Source organism: Haemaphysalis longicornis, unplaced genomic scaffold (assembly GCF_048455015.1).
Source record: "Haemaphysalis longicornis isolate Haplotype H1 unplaced genomic scaffold, Haemaphysalis longicornis Haplotype H1 scaffold_7, whole genome shotgun sequence".
Classification (NCBI taxonomy): domain Eukaryota; kingdom Metazoa; phylum Arthropoda; class Arachnida; order Ixodida; family Ixodidae; genus Haemaphysalis; species Haemaphysalis longicornis.
The window spans coordinates 132,692,190-132,699,966 of record NW_027526422.1 but is presented as its reverse complement, the minus strand read 5'-3'; the positions used below and the strand labels follow the sequence as shown (position 1 = coordinate 132,699,966).

Sequence of the window (7,777 nt, the reverse complement as noted above, 5' to 3'; positions counted from 1 at the left end):
GAAAAGTACGCAATTCAAGAAATCTGTGTTCACCTTAAACGGTTTGTGGTCTGCTGTTGTTTAGCCAAACCAGTACGTTGGAGGTATTGGTTGGGTCGCAGGTGGAAAATCTGCATCTATGCAGTTATCTCGATGCGGCGACCCAATCCACTTCCGATGCACGTGTCATTCAGCAGGACAACCAGAGAAAAATAACCCCAAACTGACACATATAATACAGCTAACAATTTCCGCACACGAAGAGACGAGGTAAAAGCACGATTCAACAATTTCTACAATTTCACGCTAAGAAAAGCAGAATCAGATCTTCCGGCTCTGCAAAATGTCGGTGACGTCTGCTACAGAGAATCATTGGGTCCCAATTCGACGATCATTCTACGTGACTGCGCCTTCATTCCCGAGAGGTACTATTGTTTTTGCCTTTCTCGCTGTTTTTGCAGTGAACACAAAGCGAACGATAGTGCTCCACGATTGCAGAATTAAACGAAAAATTCTGCCAGGATATCTCGATAAAAATATAGAGCAGTGCACAGGAAGCAGACGGAACTAGGCTTATCCGTCATAAAATAAATGAAAGTGGCGGCAACTGCAAACGCGGTTTCCGTCGAAAACGACCAATAACTGGCGAACACGAGCCTGGCCTCTTTAATGGGTGTCGATTTGACCCACTTAAGAAAAACGCTGTGACTATTACTGGGTATTATTACAGCCACGCTTCGTTGCTTTTCGTATAATACCGGATGCGGTGTTTTGCCAGCGATGGTGAGACTTGCTTCTAACGGTCCCCCGCCCCCCTCCCCCGCAGCTCGAGAAGCATCCACCGCGACACACCGAATATGAACCGGACATCTGAACAAACCCGCATCCCGTGGCACTCTAAGGAGCAAAGGTAAGAATTTATAAGCAGTATTTGTGACGTTTCAGCCTTACAGCTATCCTGCGAACGTTCATGCTCTCTTCGACACTTTTTTTTTGTTTTCGCTGTCACAAGGAAACTCCTGGTAACAGGAATCTTGTTTTCAAATCGAAAAAAATATAAATCAATATGAATTTACTTCTGAGACTATTCACGAGCGTTTCTTTTGCCAACCTTCTCAAATATTTGCCGTTACGTGTACCAAATAATTTGGACCCCATATTTTTCACCATTTAATTCATGTCGTGACTATTGTGCTACGCAATCTTCAAATGTTATCTGTCACACAAAAGATGCAGCTTGCTTCAGTTTCTTAAGAGAAAAGAGATTTTATAGAGAGCAGAGACGGGTACTTTTGTAAAAACATCGTTTAATTATATGAGCATCAAAAACGCGTACACACTAATTCACGCACACGCACTCTCGTACATCTGAGTGAAGACCCTCCACAACAATCTTGTCATAGCAGATAGCGTAACGCCTAAAGGGGCCCTCGACTACGCGGAGGGACATCTAATTTGCTCTACCATTAGACAGGAAGTCATACGGGTGCTTACAAAAAGCTATTACTTTGGTAACATTTTAAGAGTAATCAACATGTCCGCAAGGGAGATATAAACCGAAAGTAATCGTCGTCGTCGCCGCCTCGCAGATGTTTCACTTTGCTAGGGCACAAATGTACGTGCTAGTCCTGTACTCAATATTAACTAATAAACCGGAGAGAGGGGATATCATTTAGACAGAAAATACAGAGAGAGAGAGAGAGAGAAAGAAATAATTATTTAATAGAGAATTTAGCTCCAACCCAAACAGGAGCAGGCTACTCCAGGCATTGGAGTATACAAAAGGTACAATACTTGCCCCAAGGAACCACAAGGTTAGAATAAGTACATTGGGACAGCAGCGGCGGAAAGATCGCATGCGCACTCAGTAACTACTTGCTCTGTACAACACACAAGCACACACATATACAGGGTGTCCCAGCTATCATGCACCAAGATTTAAAAAAAGAGCAATGGCCTTACTCGAAGAAAACCTAGTGCATAATATTTCTAGTGCAGTGGACTAGTGGGCAGTAAGTTTTTTCGTTAATGAGATTTAGATATTTAATTTTAATTAATTATCTAACTTGACAAATACTGTCCTAATCATCAAGGTGTCAATGAGGCACTTGTGGGTACGGACGAGAGGAATCTAACTGCGGTATTTTTAGCGAAGAACTAATTGCGTACTCATTTATTCTGACTGATAAAGAAACCCGCGAAATATGAAAAATACCACGTGACGGCGCTCCAACCTGCATCGTAAAGTAGCGCCCTGGAACAACGTTTCTCTTAGTTAGCCAGAATGAAATAAATGAAAGAAAGAAAGAGAAAAAATCGCGAACGAGTGTTTGATTTATCTGCCTCATCTGCACCAGCGGAAGCAACGCGTCACGTATAATGCTGTTTCAAAATGAGATGTGATAGCGGTTATCTTAGAGTAGATCGAATGCACGGATGGTTCGTTTTTTTCGCCTCAGAACCTGTCCCAACAAAAAAGAATTGATAAAATCAGCCCGAAAGTTTAACGGCGCGTTTTGCATTGCCCCAGTCGCAATGCGTTTTTCTAATGAGCAGAAGGCCAACATGATCCTTGCCATGGGAGCGGCAAATGGCAATAAGAGAAAGGCCGCAAAGATTTATCGGTCGTGGAAGTTTGGCGGTAAACCCAGCGCATCAACAATCATCAGAAATTATGAAATCTTGAGACAAACCGGCTCTTTTCAACAACAGCGGCAGAGGACTGCGTATGTGAGTACAAGCCTACGCACGGATGTTCTTGCATTTATGGCTCCAAAACCTCAAGCTAGCGTGGGAGACATGGCCGCCCAGGCACCAATTTCCAAGTCGACAGTCTGGAGGATTCTAAAGGACTCGGACTGTCACCCGTATCACGTTAGCCTGCGCCAATGCTAGGAAGACAGGGACTTTCAGAATCGTCTGGATTTTTCAAATTGGATCCTCACAAAATCGTAAGTCACCAGACTTTCTTAGCAACGCAATGTAGACAGATGAAGCCCATTTTTGCAGAAACGGCCAGGTATATCTGCACAATGCACCCTTTTACAGCGACTCCAATCCACACTGGGTAAAGCGCACTCGGCACCTGTACGAGTGGTCATTCAATGTGTGGTGCGGAATTTACGCCGGTACTGTAATAGACCCAATCTTCTTCAACCAGAAGTTGCCTGGATAGCGGTACGTAAACGAAATCCTTGAAGTAACGTTTGATCGGTGCCTTAACGATGCCCCGCTGTTACGTCTTCCACTGATGTGGTATCAGCACGACGGGGCGCCAGCACACAGATACAGTCGAGCACGAAACTGGCTTGATGCGACTTTTCAAGCACAATGGATTGGACTGCACGAGCCTGTAAATTGGTCGGCTAGGTCACCCTATCTTTCTCCACTGGATTTCTTTCTTTGGGGCTACGTGAGAGATCGTGTTTACACGACCGAGACGAAGACATCTGATGAACTCAAGGCCAAGATAACGGATGTGTGCAGCACAAGTCCTCCGTCCATCATAAAGAAAGCCAAGATGTGATTAAGCGGGCTCAGTACTGCGTAGCTGCAGAAGGAGACCTGTTCGAACACGCCCTCTAGGCGGTAGTTAACAGCAACCAGTGCAAATGAATGCACCAGTTACTAAGAAACACTAAAATCTGATGTATTGCTTTGTTCTGTGCAGGCATCCCTATGGCCAAATCGGCACGTTTTTAAGTGGTATGCATTAAATTTATTCAACACAATGTTTTTGCCTTTTCTCTACAGTGTACGTGGGTGGATTCCCCGTCTGTTTATTTTGTTTTATTTTTGTCGTAAAAGTGTTTTACAGCACGTATACCCGAAAAATAAGGCCCTCATTGTAATTTGGCTTTGGGCTGAAGCAAGTTACTGCAACTAAATATCAGCTCGCATGCATTCTTTCTGTGTGGTGGGAGCAGAACCGGGATAAATATTGTATGTCTATTTCATTGCTTTTCGCGTTTCGACTTTGGTTACAGCAGCACGTCGACTGCTTTAGCGAGGGCCTTTTTTTATCAAGAGGATCTCGGCCGTAAGAAAGAGAAGAGCGGTGCGTAATTGACAGGAAAAAACCCCTCCTAAGCCGCCAAAACTTGGTGTTGCTGCACCTTCCATGCCTCTATCAAGGGGATGCGCTGTCCTTCCGGGCATGGGACAGGCAAAGCAGTTGCTTTCAATCAGCTTGTTCGAGGGCGCTACTTTACCATGCAGGTGGGAGCACCGTCACGTGGTATTTTTCATATTTCGCGGGGTTTCTATGTCAGTCAAAATAAATGAGTACGCATTTAGTTCTTCGCTGAAAATACCGCAGTTAGATACCTCTCGTCCGCACCCACAAGTGTCTCATTGACACCTTGATAATTGAGACAGTATTTTTCGAGTTATATAATTAATTAAAATAAATTATCTGAATCTCATTAACGAAAAAATTACTGCCAGTTAGTTCACTGCACTAGAAACATTACGCACTAGGTTTTCTTCGAGTAAGCAATTGCTGTTTTTTAAACCTCGGTGCATGATAGCTGGGACACCCTGTATATACACATGCTTCCTTACAGCAGCGGAATATAGTCCAAAAAAACAACCTATATACATCTATATACAAACAATAGAAAATATGCACGAAGCGACACAGATACTTTCGCCAATATACATACACCCTTGCGTGTTTTCACACCTATTCAGAGGAATGTACACGCATTTAATAGTGTGCGCACATCTTCGTCACTTGAAAAACTCCCTTAAGGCAACGAAGGCTTTCGTTTGGTTGCGTACATTGTCCCATGGACCCAACAGTTTCGGCAATAATAGGAGCGTCCGAGATTGTAGGCTAAGCTTGTCACTTAATTTTTTCCGCTCGGTCGCATATAGAGGGCACTACGAATGAGGACACTTGCAAATACAAAGGGTATTGTCGAGAACACTGGATGCCCTATGCGCAGGCCATGTGAAGGCAGCGTTATTCCAACACAACAATGCGCATACCTCCAGAAACGCTTCATATAAACTGTAAACCCCGCAGTGAAGGTGTGGAGAGCAATCCTCTGAGTTTATCTTGCTCCCTCCAAAGTGGGAAATTTGGGAGACTTGTACACTTGCTACTGCCACCTCTAACGTTCGGAAATACTTCATCTACTTTGTTTCTGGCCGCTAAACCTTTTAGCGCGTACTCTGTCAAATATAATCAGATGTAGTCACAAGAAATATTTCCGTAACTCTGTAACAGGTACCCTTGACCACGTTTAACGGTGCAGAATCCTCGTACAAGTAGCGCCGTTAAAAAACCCGCATGAACTGCGGGGCACTCACGCGACGTATATGCGTGTTATTTTCTTTTTGTGTGTAAAAAAATGTTTAAACCTTTTAGACAACTATTGCTCTGCCTTGAGAGCTAAAATGTATGCTGTAGATGCCGTTACAGTAAAATCGTTCATTACCTTTGCAGAAATAACGGGTCATCACCATGAAGCTGCAGCTTTTCCTTGTAGTCCTGGCAATTTCCGGTATTCTTCTTGGGTCCGGTACGAAGCCTTTTACACATACATGAAGATTTACTTCATCAACCGGGTGCTAAGCCATTCCTGCAATAACTAAGAACCTTATCCGTACTATTGTTATGGAAATGAACATGTTAAAAATGCCTGTGTAGCAACGTTAACGGTTAGCTGCTACTATAAAAAAGTATCGAACTGCTCAACCTTAATCTCGGCAGTCATATATGAATCGCGGTAGATCAAACTTGAGTCAGTACACATATATGCACGCAGCATTATTGAAAGGCACTAATGAGTATAATAGGCAGTACAAATCAGCAGGAAGGAGAACACTGCGGGTTCTTTATTAAGAGTTGCGATAACAAAACTTCGAGTGTTTGTGCGGGCACTTTTTTCTCGCGAGATTGAGCACAAGTGCCGTTTAGTGTAAGAAAAAGTACCACCAAAGGGTTCACAAAGAGCCGAATATTCTTCGCTGGTACAAAGCAATTCTTTGACAAGATTACTTCTGTGTGCTTTGGGAGGTTTTACTTTGTACTCTGAAAACTGGGCTCATAATTTGGTAATAAGTTGTTCCTCATGCGGCTGCGTCGCCACATGCTTTTCAGGCCTATTTTGCAAGAATACCAATGTAAATTATACAAAAATTATGTTTCGGCAAATTTTTAAGGCAGATAAGTTGAGTACGCTCTCTGTAAAGAATGTATTTTCTCTTTTTACAAATAAAGCTGTGCATAGGTCTTTTTTTCTGGTGTAGGGGGAGCTGCAGTGAGGGCACCAAAATATTGTCGTCCCCCTTGGATTGTTAACGGCGGTGCAATTTCGACATAACCGAGTTTTTCTGTTTTCGCAAAAAATTCTTGAAGCATTTACAGTTGCAGGCAGAGGCTTTATTTTGCAACATTCTGGTATTGGGTTGGGAGGAAGGCAGGAGTTGGCTGCGTTGCGATATAAAAAAAAATCTTAGTTGCCACACGTATTCAAACTACAAAGTGGCATTGCTTTGTCTAGGTGCCTAGCGGAGTTTCGATTTTTTACTGGCCGAAGCCTAGATAGAGGCACTAGCTACTCTATTTCTAATGCCTGTGCTACACGGCTGTCTCAAAGGCCTTGCGAAGGCCATTGAATCATTTGTCTATCGGGTGTCCATTTGTAAATACATAAGGCGAATTGTGGGTGAGAGTCCAATTGTCAATTGAAAGCTACCGTGTAGCACAGGCATAAGACTGCATGACGGCATTGTAGTCAGTCTGTTTGTTGTGTTGCCTTTCTCATTGGCTCAGCATGCCATATTTTGTGGTGTTTTCTTCTCTTTGCTTGATATAGGAGCACCGACGCCGTCGCCTCAGGCTAGAGAGGACAGCGAAACCATCGAACGCACCGAAGGAGCAACACCTCACAAGCAGCAGCGACAGCTTTCTTCGGGCTGCCTTGAAAGCGTGTGTGGCTAGATCGTGCGGATGGAATAAAGCACACCAGACTTTGCGTGTACTCCTGTTTTGATGGCCTCGTAATGTGATTACAGCTTCTCAAAGGAATGTGTGCATTCTACTGTAGCCATTTTATCATTCATTTTTTTTCTCATCGACACATTTACCTGATGCATGCCGATTGCGTCAGTACATTTGTAGAAACTTTTAATGGTTCATCTCGCTGCATTTCCAGTGGTTTAGTCATTTTTACCCAACCGTACTCGTGCTCACCGCTTCAACACTCCAGGCCGATGTGATTCAGTTGTCAAATAGGGTCCACTAATTCATTGATGAGGCCACACTCCTTCACAGCATGCAGCCGTCGCATTACCAGTCTTGCAGACAGGCCCGACTGAAGCGGATTTACACATAGTAAGGCCAAACTTCCTCCACATCGCACAAAGCCGTGCGCAGCCTCCTGTCCGGTAGTGAGAGTCACAATCACTTTGCCAGCTAATGGTGAAGCCCTAATCACAAGCGCAGACATTACAACCACCCGCCCCGTGTGGGTGGAAGTGGCCATCGCCGTAGCAACGTTGGCCGTAGCCACTGTGTAATGCGGAAATCATCATCAATTACGGTCAATAGGCGTGTAGAACCTTCTCTATAAACTTCAGCACCAAAAACGCTGTACAAATTTGTCAAAGCACGCACCCCTACATGTCGTAAAGATTATTTGTGTTTTACCCCATCCAGCCATGCCTGCCGAAATCGCTACTCACCAGTATACCCCATGGCTGCACCACCGGGCGAGCCAGGCGTTCGGCGTAAAGTATATCACCGCACACGCAAAAACCCCCTTAGAAAAAATAACGTCCACTTCTA

At 44.1% G+C, this 7,777-nt stretch overlaps 1 long non-coding RNA gene across 1 annotated transcript; it reads left to right on the top strand.

Moving 5' to 3' along the window:
- The first annotated feature begins 772 nt into the window (after positions 1-772).
- Positions 773-6,971, top strand: LOC144145143 (uncharacterized). The gene is made up of 3 exons (XR_013317440.1): positions 773-889; positions 5,432-5,507; positions 6,807-6,971. It is a non-coding gene; the product is annotated as an uncharacterized LOC144145143 (long non-coding RNA).
- Positions 6,972-7,777: the final 806 nt, after the last annotated feature.